Source organism: Alosa sapidissima, chromosome 21 (assembly GCF_018492685.1).
Source record: "Alosa sapidissima isolate fAloSap1 chromosome 21, fAloSap1.pri, whole genome shotgun sequence".
Taxonomy (NCBI): Eukaryota; Metazoa; Chordata; class Actinopteri; order Clupeiformes; family Clupeidae; genus Alosa; species Alosa sapidissima.
Genome location: NC_055977.1, coordinates 10,370,279 through 10,381,924, shown reverse-complemented (window position 1 = coordinate 10,381,924; position 11,646 = coordinate 10,370,279).

The window sequence follows — 11,646 nt, the reverse complement described above, 5'->3', positions numbered from 1 at the left end:
TTCACTTATTGTCAATGTGATTTTATTAGCCTACATGTAACAATTTGGTATATACTTAATTAGAGTTGAGTAGTCAAGATCTTTGGTCACTGGTGTTACTGTGTTACTGTGTGTGTTTTCAGGAACATTAAGACAAATGTGTCAAATTTGACATGATAATAATTTCATATTCATTTAATTTTGCTAGACTTAAGAGATGACATTTAAACAATTGCAATATTATTTGTTTATAACTGTTTTTTATGATATTTTCATTTTTATAGAGAATACATGGTTGCGCATTTGAATAAACATCATTCAAACAAACTTTTAACAATCATTATTAAAATAAATCAATCAATAATCTCCTGTTTTTTGCCTTATCATTATTGTACTATAGTTCTTATTTCATGTGCTGAAGAGGTTGAGAGATAATATTTTTTAAAAAGCTATAATTATTGCCAAAATGAGTAAGGTAACACCAGTGACAAATAGACGGTGCATGAAATCTTTAAATAAATGCTCAATAAAAGTAAAAAATATTTAAGGTGTCCCTTAAGTGTATTTTAATACAGCCAATAAGTTAAGTAATAGTGTGGTCTAAGTTTAAAGTTCAGAAAATGAAAGACATTTTCAGACATCTTGCCATGTCAAAAGTGTGCGTTTCTGTAGAATGACCCTTATATGAACCTATTAACCTACCTGTCACAGTTGAGTCAGTTTTCACATTCAATATCGCATCCCTGTAGGCCTCTTAACAAAGAAAAAGAAAACACTCGCAAGAACTCGCAAGAATCATCAAGCATCAATCTCAGACCTTTACACTGCACTGCATAGGCTAATGCATTGCAATAATATAGCCTATATAAAAATATAACACTTTATCATAGTTTTTTTTTTTTTACTTAATCGATAGATAATATGTGTTAGTTGATAAATTAGCTACTGTTTTCATCGTATTACATTTCCAAGGGTCAGTATGAGAATAGACACTGTCAGTTACAGTGCTAAAATGACTGTCTTTGGTTCCAAACCCCACTAAAAACTAAGCTGGGCTGAGATGAAGACTGATAGGCCTAGAGCCTGGCAAGAAGAGATGAGAGGAACACAGTTTTTACATATTATTGTTTCATGATCAGAAATCTGGTTTTATAGGCTATCTCTCTCTCAGCCTGTTTTCTAGACTCACTAATAGCCTACTTCATTTCACTCTGTGAAGGGAGTCTGGTCTCTCACGATTGGGAAATGTTTCCAACTCGTAACAATTAACTTTGACATCATTGTTCCAGCCTAACCAATCAATTTGATCAGGGATTCCTAATGTTACTTCCTACTTCACCTTACCTTTACAAACTGATGATAACCCACATCAGCTGTCAGGAAACAATGCATTTAGGCCTACCTTTGCTGTAGCCTACATATACATTCTGACTGCAATTTTTAAAAATGTTTGCAGGCATGCTACTCCTGTTTACAGCAGCCACCCTGGATGTCCGAGGGAAACAATGGTGTATTGTCAGATGCCAGACTAGTATCTCAGTCAAATGAAAATAAACAGATATAGGCAGGCTACCTCTCCCTACCTTGTGTGAGGTGGGGATTCCCCCAACTGCAAGTGGGTGATGTTGACATTCTCGAATTTGTTATGAGAGGAATAGAGCCACCTGGCTGTTTATAGTGTATTATTATAAATAGGCCTATGAGGGGAGAAATAGCAGCTGAACCATTAAACAAATTAAGTCAATTATTTTTTTACTATCAGTTTAAGCCATACATTATTTTACCATTTGTAAATTAATTAAAAAATGTGCCCACTTGGTAGACTACATGAAAGCAAGGTATATGGGTTTTATATAAAAATGGTAAAAAATAAAACACTTTCAATCATCTAAATTATTGCCTGATGCATGTTTTCCCTCCGTCTCTAAAGCTTATCAGTGACAGAGATTGCAATAAACCGTGTCTCCTGCTGAATGGTTTTATTAGTTTTGTAACACTGCCAAAAGCAGACTTTTGTGATCATTGAAATTAATGGGGATTCATTACAATGCACTCCTTTGCTTCAAACGCATGGATGTCACCAGCTGTTGGGCCCAAGCCTCGGTGGAGAATGTCCAAAAACCTTAATTATCATGCTTAATCATCCATGGAATTGAAACTGGGGAGATTCCACTGTAACAGACTGTCAGTGTAAAAGACAGTCATTGCATTTAGCAGTGTATTTAGAATCTAATTTAGAGCATCAGAATCCAGCAGCAGAGCCAACAGCCAGCATGTTTTTGGTCATTGTCAAATAATCTTTGTCTGCTCTCGACAGAGCTGTCATCCATTTGCACCGGGCAAGTAAATAATTATAGTTATAGTATAGCCTACTGATGGGCTTTTGTGTGAGTGAGAGGTTTTATAATGATTGGACATATCATGTGTTGTAGGCTAATAACATGCATCAGGGAAATTAGTGTTACAGCACTGAGGCACAGAGGTTTTAACAGAGTGCTAAAAGTCTATTTTCAAAACATTGTTTAAAATAAGATAAAAACACTTCATAAAACAGTTTTTATTACAAAGCAGTGAAATGTTTAAGATGTTTAATGCCATAAAAACATAAATGTCTGCAATAACCTGCATTTCCACATGGTGGCAAGCTGCCTCCACATTCTAACTGGATTTATTCGGCAGGTTTTCTGTGAGCAAAAGACAAAAAATGAAAGACAAGACCGATGTACTTGAGGGCCGAATGGGTAATTTCCTTTCTTTTATTGGTACTGAATACCATTCCTGTGATTTTGAAACTAGACCTAGTTTAGCCTCAATCATGAATGTTTTTGTGATATTGTTTTACTGATGAGTAAAGGTGTTGAGCAGTAGATTGTGCATGTTGACATCCTCTGCCCATCCCAAGTCACCTCTAGGACCCCTCTCTGTATTGGCTTCGGCCAGGTGGCTGCTGCATTGTTTTTCTTGAGCATTAATGTATGCAGGAGGAGCGTGCGTTCCTGGAGCCCGACTTTTCTTAAAGAACAGATGGTGTTATCACAAAAATACCAATTAGCAGGAAGTGGGTTGCCTCCTCCGCCGCCGCGTGGATCTCGGTGCTCTGTGCGGCTTGCCTTCTGCGCCGAGCTGCCAGGTTATGTCAGGGAGATTCGCTCCCACTGAACAGATTGGGAGTGACATATGTCAGGAAGCCAAGGCTCAGCACGCCCAATGAGAGGGGAGCGGGAGACTCCGAGCATCGTCCTTTTCACCCCCAGGTGAGAGACCTGATCAACGCAGGGTCCCCAAAGCCCATAGGCCAACAAGTAACCCCTTTCCCATACCGCGAATCTAGATAAACATATACACAACCAAACACCCTCAGAGTGTTGCAATACTTTTCATTGACAATGTCTTGGCACACCCAATTTATTATAAAGTATATTTTTTGAAGGGGCTTTTGCCTTTTTATATGGATAGGACAGTGAAGATTAACAGGAAGTGAGTGGGGGAGAGAGATGGGGTGGGATCGGGACATGACCGCAGGTCGGATTCAAACCTGGGTCCTCGTGGGCACTTGGACCTGTACATAGTATGGGCGTTGTAGCCTGTTGCGGCACCACAGCACCCCAACACCCATTGATTATAGATTAATTTACTGGTTTATTGACACAACATCCATGATAACCTACTGGATATAGTATTTCACATGTAGTGCAATACTGTACCTCTTTCTCAGTGAAAATATTAATATTATTAATTGATTGTCCTGGATCGATTTGGGGTGCTGATGTAGCGGAAAAAAATATTAAACATGATTTTCATATTGTATTGATGCATTTTCAAAGAAGTAGTTATATGCAAGTTATGCATGCAAGGAAAGACATTATATATATGCAATTTCTACTGAATGTTTATATGTTTATTTTGATCATGTTGAAATGAATGCATCACAAAAAATGACATGTCATGTCATTTCAGAATAAAAGTACAAATTAACAATTGACATATTCTGTCTCAGCAGATTGTAAAATATTTCAAAAGGTTTATCCGTATAATCATAATAATATTGCATGCAGCATCTTTTTATTCATGACACCCTATGATTGAAATTAAATGAGTTAATTTACCAGTAACTAACTATGTTTCAACCCAGAATGTACTTATGTCTTAAGACATACATTTTTTTATCTAAGGGTTGATACAACAAATGACCTGCTCAACTGACGTAATTAAGACATGTAACATGCAACTGTTGTGTATTGTTCATAATTTACATTGTCCATTAGGTGTATGGTTCCATGATAAACATATTATACATTTAGAGCACCTGCTCATGTAATTAAATAAATTCAAATCTGCTGAAAATACACATGCAGGGTAAACTGCGGAGTGAAATTGTAACACTGTTTATTCATAAGTTGTTGTGAGGTTGAATTCAATAGCACAGAAGCATATACAACTAGGCTATTGTTTTAAATACTGAAAACATATTGGATTATATATGTATATATACAACTCTGAATGCCCCATTTAATTAAAACATGTTCTAAAAAACTCACATTTTGCCATAAAATAAACAATGAGCTTATTTTGTTCCAAATACAGTATTGTAAGTGAGGCATGAAGAAAAGCACAAATATGCATATTATGTAAAATTATATTACCACACTTCCTTTGGATCTATTTAAAAGACATACACTATTTGGACATTTGTGTTTGGATAGTCTGGTGGTTCCATAATGATTGACAACATGTACCAAAAAGGTATGTCAAGTGCAGACTGAGTAAAGGAATTGAAAAAGTATGGCTATCATGATTTTAGGATACAAGTGAACTGATAAAAAGAATTGGATACTTTCACCTATAAAGTGGAGGCAGTTTAAATCAGTTATATGGTTGTCCTGCAGTTCTATCATGAAATCTATCATTTGTTATTTTTTGTTAGAATTTTTAAATGGGGAACATGTTGCATGGTGAGTGCTATGTTGATATCCTAGCCATACAATCTATTTGATTATAGGATGTCAACCAAATGGCATCTATCAATGATGATTCTGTCAATGTTTCTTTGTGGAATGGGCAAACCAGACAACCAGAGATGTTTTTTTTTTGTTTTGTTTTCACCCAGTAAATTGGCTCTTCAATCATTCCTTAAGGAAATTGATTACTCTTACACATTACACTTATGGCAGGAAAGTGTTATGGATCCATAATGTCTTCAATGCATATGTAATAACTTGATAACTTCATTTACTGCACTTGTGCGTTCATTGTGTCCATCCAACATCTGCCCCCATACTATTCCCATTCTCCCTCCCTCCCTCCGTCCTGCATAGTTGCCTTAATGCATTTCAGTGCTCAAAACATTGCCAGATGACCATTACACCATTACACAGACACAACCAGCTGAGCATGTCTTTAATGCATGTTAACCTCTTCACTGTAAATGGCTGGCCTTTCTAAGCACACAATATCTCCTGCCTCCCAAGGGAGGCTATGCTAGCTGGACCCAATCCAGCTCTGCTCACCGCAATGTCTAATTGAAGATGACTTCAGACTACAGAAACCTGAAAAGGTTCAGCAGAGTCTCTGTGTTTCTGAATGTAAAAGTGAGGAGAATGGAGAGAATGAGAGTGCGAGAGAGAGAGAGAGAGAAAGAGAGAGAGAGAGAGAGAGAGAGGCACAGGCATATTTCCAATGTATTTCATCACTGCTTTTGCAAGAACTGTCCTTATGTCATCAATATGCAAATGGGTGAAATCGCTAAGAGTGCCTGCGCTGTTCCCTAAAGTGCATTCATTAGAAACAGTTAGCATAATTGATTCCCAGAACTGCAATAAAACTGGTCACTCTAAGAAGCTCCCAGGTCCACTGGGACTACGTAGACCAAGTTCCATCATAAATCATTAAGTGGAGCCAGTGGCCAATGGACTCTGCTCTGTCCCCCGAGACTCAGCCAGCAGTATTCCTGTCACTGAAGTCTAAATCATGGGACATGACAGGAGGCTTTGCCTGACATTCACCCTGCCTTTAAACCTTAGGCCTCGTAAAAGTTCTCCAATGTCTGTCCTCGGCATGTCAATGTCCTCTGCTTTCAAGTGTAGACAATGCTGGGCTTTCTAATATCTGGGAGTGTAACAGGCCTCTGACTGGCACCTACAGTAATTGGCACGTCTATCTGCTGCTGTCAAATTGGCTCCTGGTTGACTTGTCTGTGAACAATGTTTATGTTCCATAGACAGTCTGCTGTTGAGGAAATGGCACAGTTTCATCCTTTTATCAGATTTTTGTTTCACTACACTGACATCTTTTAATCAGTTCATGTTCTTTCTGACTGTGCGCTCGATACATCAGCCAAAATCACTGCATTTTATCTTGGGCTTTCTAATGGATAACACATGTATATTTCTTTGAGCTGCAAAAATACCAACATTAAATTTCAAGCTTTACCATTTTTCCAAATTACACATTTTAAACTGAAGAACATGTATAGCTGTAGCACACATGAATCAATTTATGAATTGTTATTTTTCTATTGCCTTGGAGTGTGCAGGGTGGATAGAGAGAGGCAGATGTGTGTTTATGGGAGTGTATCTGTGTATGTGAGAGAGAGAGTTGGGGGTGGGGGCCCAATTGCAATGCATCCTTTCTTTTCTAATTAAAATCCCCCAAGTCTCTGTGCGACTGATCCAGAACACTATGGCGCTCGTCGCGGAGGGAAGCTCATGATGTATCGGCACGTCGCAAAAAAGACTCATCACCTCTAGCAGCCATAACGCAGATGGCCAGAAAATTGGCTTTGTGTAGAGATGTGGATTCAGGCATGAATATTAATAGAAGACAGATGTAAACGCATATTAATATCCCTTCACTTTTACGTAGTGCAACCTGAAATTATAATGCACCCACTTAGGAGAGCAGAGGGGTTGCATGCTCACCTCTAATGCACTGCCAGATTATTATTTCTTTGTGTGTGGACTACGTGTGTATGTGTGTGTGTGTGTGTGTGTGTGTGTGTGTGTGTGCGTGTGTGTGTGTGTGTGTGTGTGTGTATGTACGTGTGTGTGTGCGTGTGCTTGTGGGTGTGTGTGTGTGTGTGTGTGTGTGTATGTGCGTGTGTGTGTGTGTGTGTGTGTGTGTTGTGTATGTGCGTGTGTGTGTGTGTGTGTGTGTGTTGTGTGTGTGTGTGTATGTGTGTGTGTGTGTGTGTGTGTGTGTGTGTGTGTGTGTGTGTGTGTGTGTGTGTGCACGTGTGCATGTGTATGTGTGTGTGTGTGTGTGTGTGTGTGTGTGTGTGTGTGTGTGTGTTTATGTGTGTGTGTGTGTGTGTGTGTGTGTGTGTGTGTGTGTGTGTGTGTGTGTGTGTGTGTGTGTGTGTGTGTGCAAGCGTGTGTGTTCAGGTACTCCTCAAGTATTAAGTGCTTTTGGAGAGAAACACTGCTGTTGGGAATGGGAGCTGATCTACTTTGGGCACAGGTTATATCCATCCCATTCATCAAGTATGGGGACAGGAGCACACTGCCAACACAAGAGTGACCACACTGTACTTACCTGCAGGCTGAGATCATTTTTCTAGATGCTCCAGCGCCATAGGTACAAACTGGCCATTTGTTTTATAGATTCTCTCCATTATCATATTTTGTGCATGTGTGTGAATAGGCTATAATTATACATATAGACTATGCATAACACTCTCTAATGAAAAAGAACTCTCTTTAGCAGGTGCTAATTCCATTTATGTGTGTTAAATGTGTTAGGCACATGATGTATGAATTTTAAAGTTTACAAAGAATGATGTTTGTTAATGCCTCAAGTAATTGCAGCATACAGATAAGACAGATGGCTGCACTACACAAGCACAGCACTGGTAAATCACAAGTAGCACCTGATTTTGGTAATACATTTACCATCATTAAATGCTCCCTGTGTAACCCAGTAACATGAGATTAGACATACCACCGATTACACATGCAGTAGGCTATTCATTGAAGAATTGCTGATGCTCAGGGCGGCTTGGTCTCATACCCAGGTGAGAGCCAGCAGGTCCTTAGCCCAAAACAAATACAGCTGACTCAGTCAGCTTCCCCATGAGGGTCCGATCACAAGAACCCACCATGGGAGTTCTAGGATTAAGGAACACCACCAATGACACAATTTCACATATTTTCAATGCATGGATTGCTTGAATTATTAAAAATGATTGACTTAGGTATACAAATCAATTGCATGAAACATTTGTAAGTATCCCACACATACAGTATACACACACACAAAAAAAAAAACGCTCAACAAATGAAAACGATTTTTCTGTGAAATATTCGATCATCAGGAAAAAGAAAAAATCAAGGAAAGAAATGACAGTAATTTTTCACCGGATCAGTTCAGCTGAAACGTCTGCCCATGAGCATCAGCAGGTCAATAAACCACATGTTGAGGCTTTTGTTGAGACTGGCTTCCACTACAGCTAGTCATCACTGTTTCTCCACCACTAGATGGCAATAGTGTAATCCAACAACAATCTCTTTGCTAGAATGCAATCGTGCCCCCTAAAAGAGATTTTAGATGCATCTGCACCATAATGCCAAATGACAAAGAGCACATTAAACAGTGCGACAGCATGCAGTGCCTCAGACTCTTGCTTTTTTATTAATGTTGGACAGGTGTGTGTCTGGAGCTTAATTTAAATGATTTGAATTATCTTCTGTCTGGCTTCTTGTCTGTGTGTGAATGAGTGGGAATGAATGTATCCAGAAATGTGCATAAAGTTGTTTATGTGTGTGTGTATTTGTCTATACACGCTTGAGTGTGTGTATGTGTGTGTGTGTGCGTGTATGTGTGTGTGTGTGCATGCGTGCATGCGTGCATGCGTGCGTGTGTGCGTGCGTGTGTGTGTGTGTGCGTGCATGCATGTGCGTGCGTGAGTGTGTGCGCACGCGTAGTGCATCTGTGTCTATGTCCACTTGATTGTGTGTGCAAACATCATGTCTATATCTTGGGGTGGTGGTGATACTTCCCCTGCTCTGATATTGCCCTCCTTTCTTAATGGCACAAGGCTCATAAACTCTGAGGGTCCTGGAGCTGCTCAGATGGATTACGGCTGGCTTTGCTTGCGTGTCAATATGGAAAATGGAAGGCAGTTAATAAAAAAGAGCGCTAAATCAGAGGCCATAAAAGACTGAGGCCTCTATGGAAGCAGGAGAGGCTCTGGAGGCCTTCGTACACAAGAGAGGATCACCATGGTAATTTAATCCTCATCCTCAAATGAACCAGAAGGCCAATAAAGGTAATTTAAGCAACAAGGCCACCATTTTTCCTTTTTAGTCTTATGACTTCCCATCCGGGCTGTGACACTCACACACTGACCCATGGTATAGCTTTGAGGGTCTTCAGTGAGGATGTAGTTCAACATCACCCTACGATTTAATTAACATTTATCTTAAGCAGGTTGGAGTGAAAAAGCTTAGTTTAATGAAAGTGATAAAAGTGCCAAAAAAAGAAGTGCAAATGAATGACCAAGCATTTATTCAGTGTTCCTTCGAAGAGAGACTCTAAATTTCCTCCTCTACTTAGCAACATGAGTTAACAAACACAAGTGCAACTGATTCAGATGGCACCTACAGTGCTACATTTTTACCTACAAAAACACCAACACGTTCAGTATTCCAAATCAAACCAAGATCCACGCACAGCCTGGTTAGGTGCAGGTAGATTGCAGGAACCAAGTTAAATAGCAAAAATAAGAACGCTCTACCGCACACTGTCGACTTTTGCTCGATTTTATTCAGAGCGAACAGCGCATTTCGCATGGTTCACATGGTTTGTTCCATATATAGCAAATAGGGAAATATGTCTGGAGACGTGTCCAATATTGGTTAATCTCAATATCTTTTTAAAGCATTTACTCTGTCTGCTCCTTGGCGGTTACAAACACTCTGCTTGTCTGTCTGCTCATTTCCCCTCTCTCTGCTCTATACATCTACATGTATTTATCTAGCAGATGGTTTGTAGCCAAGTATGCATGCATCATAGGGAAGGTATGTACTTCATCAGTATACATGTCTCTAAGACGTCAAACCCATGGAAGTTGCTGGCACCTTGCTCTGTCTCTTGAGCCAGCAGCTCTTTAGGCTCCTGTAGACCTCTCCAACTGCACCTCCCATGTGTTGCACATCATTGGTACCCCAATAGCTCTTGTTTCATTTTTGATCTTGTTGTCATTCCATAATCTGTTCATTTAATTAATTTCCCCCTCCTTATATTTGGTGTTGATCATTATCGTTGTTCCTCTTCTCTTATGTGATATAAGCTTTCATAGCTTGCCCCTGTTTGGATATGATATTGGAAAAGATGTGATTCAAAAACACAGTGGCTATGCAGAGTGTGCAGAAGTCATGAACTGGTTCCTCTGTGTTGTCAGAGTATGATAAATGGCCGGGGTCACAGGGTTGGTCAGCGAGGCAGTGGGATTCCATAACTCTGTTCACTCCTGCTGGACCGAAGCACTGACACAGGTGACCCCTCTGAATAAATAACACCAACATTTGACGACGTCGCTTCATGTTCGCCTTGTCCCCCCCACCCCCCCACACACACACTGCTCCCATATAACCTATTGTATGGTGTAGTGTGTAGCCATGATAGTGCAATTACAGTTTCACAGTGGTGTTTGATTTATGACTGCAGCTCATGTGTCATTATAAAGCACATATAGTGGAGGCTCACCGAGGGCGTTATGAATAATATTAAAATACACGCGTATTGATCCTATTGATCATTCTCTTGTTGGACGGCAGTATTGACACAGCATTATGCTGATCCATTGGCTCATAAATGATTCATGCCGGCGTCTCTGGAGAGGAGTGTATTTTGGTTGAGTTCAGGGGTAGCAGTGCGTTTCCTCTCTTTCCTCTCTTTACTCATCATATTTATGACCCTGTGTGTGTGTTACACAGCGGAATGCATCACAGTATTCTGCACTAGTTTTTCGCCTTAAAAATTCATCACCTGTTTTTTTTTTTTTGTGCTGCTGAGTTGGAGTCAACAGCGCACTCCAATGCAAATGTCCTCTTTTCCTCTACTTTTCCCCTTCCACCGCGGCCCCAAGAGATGTTTATAAATAGTATAAAGAGGAGATGTTTTGAAGAGAAAAAACAACAACAAATAGAACCTCTGAGCTGTTATTTTTTGCCTCTGTGTGGTCTGGCGTCCTCTCCTACAGGCAAAGTCCACACACACTCCCGCCAGGGGCTGCCAGCTTTAGTTGCGCTAAACCTGGACTACACGAAGGGCTGAAGGAATGCTGACCTCACCCACACGGGCTCTCCTTGTCATCAAACTAGGCAACACAATTTATCTTTCATGGGAAACATCTCTGAAATATGCATGTGGAGCGAGGATGTGCACGCCAGAGTGCCCATTCAATATGCATCAGTCTGAAATCCCAACAAATAGCTCTTGTAGTGAGGATTCCATTCCGGCCTAGTGCTATTGAACAAGCCACACAGCTGGACAATGTCTTGATAAATTACACGACTGAATGGGTTAGTGACCCACATTTTGTAATGTGATTTTTTTTTTCTTTTGCTGGGTAAAAAAAAGGAAGTGGGGGAAAGGACAATGCCAGAGCAGACAGATGTTCCACCGCAGGAATGATGGCGACGGAGGAGGAAAGGCAGAAACAACTCTGCT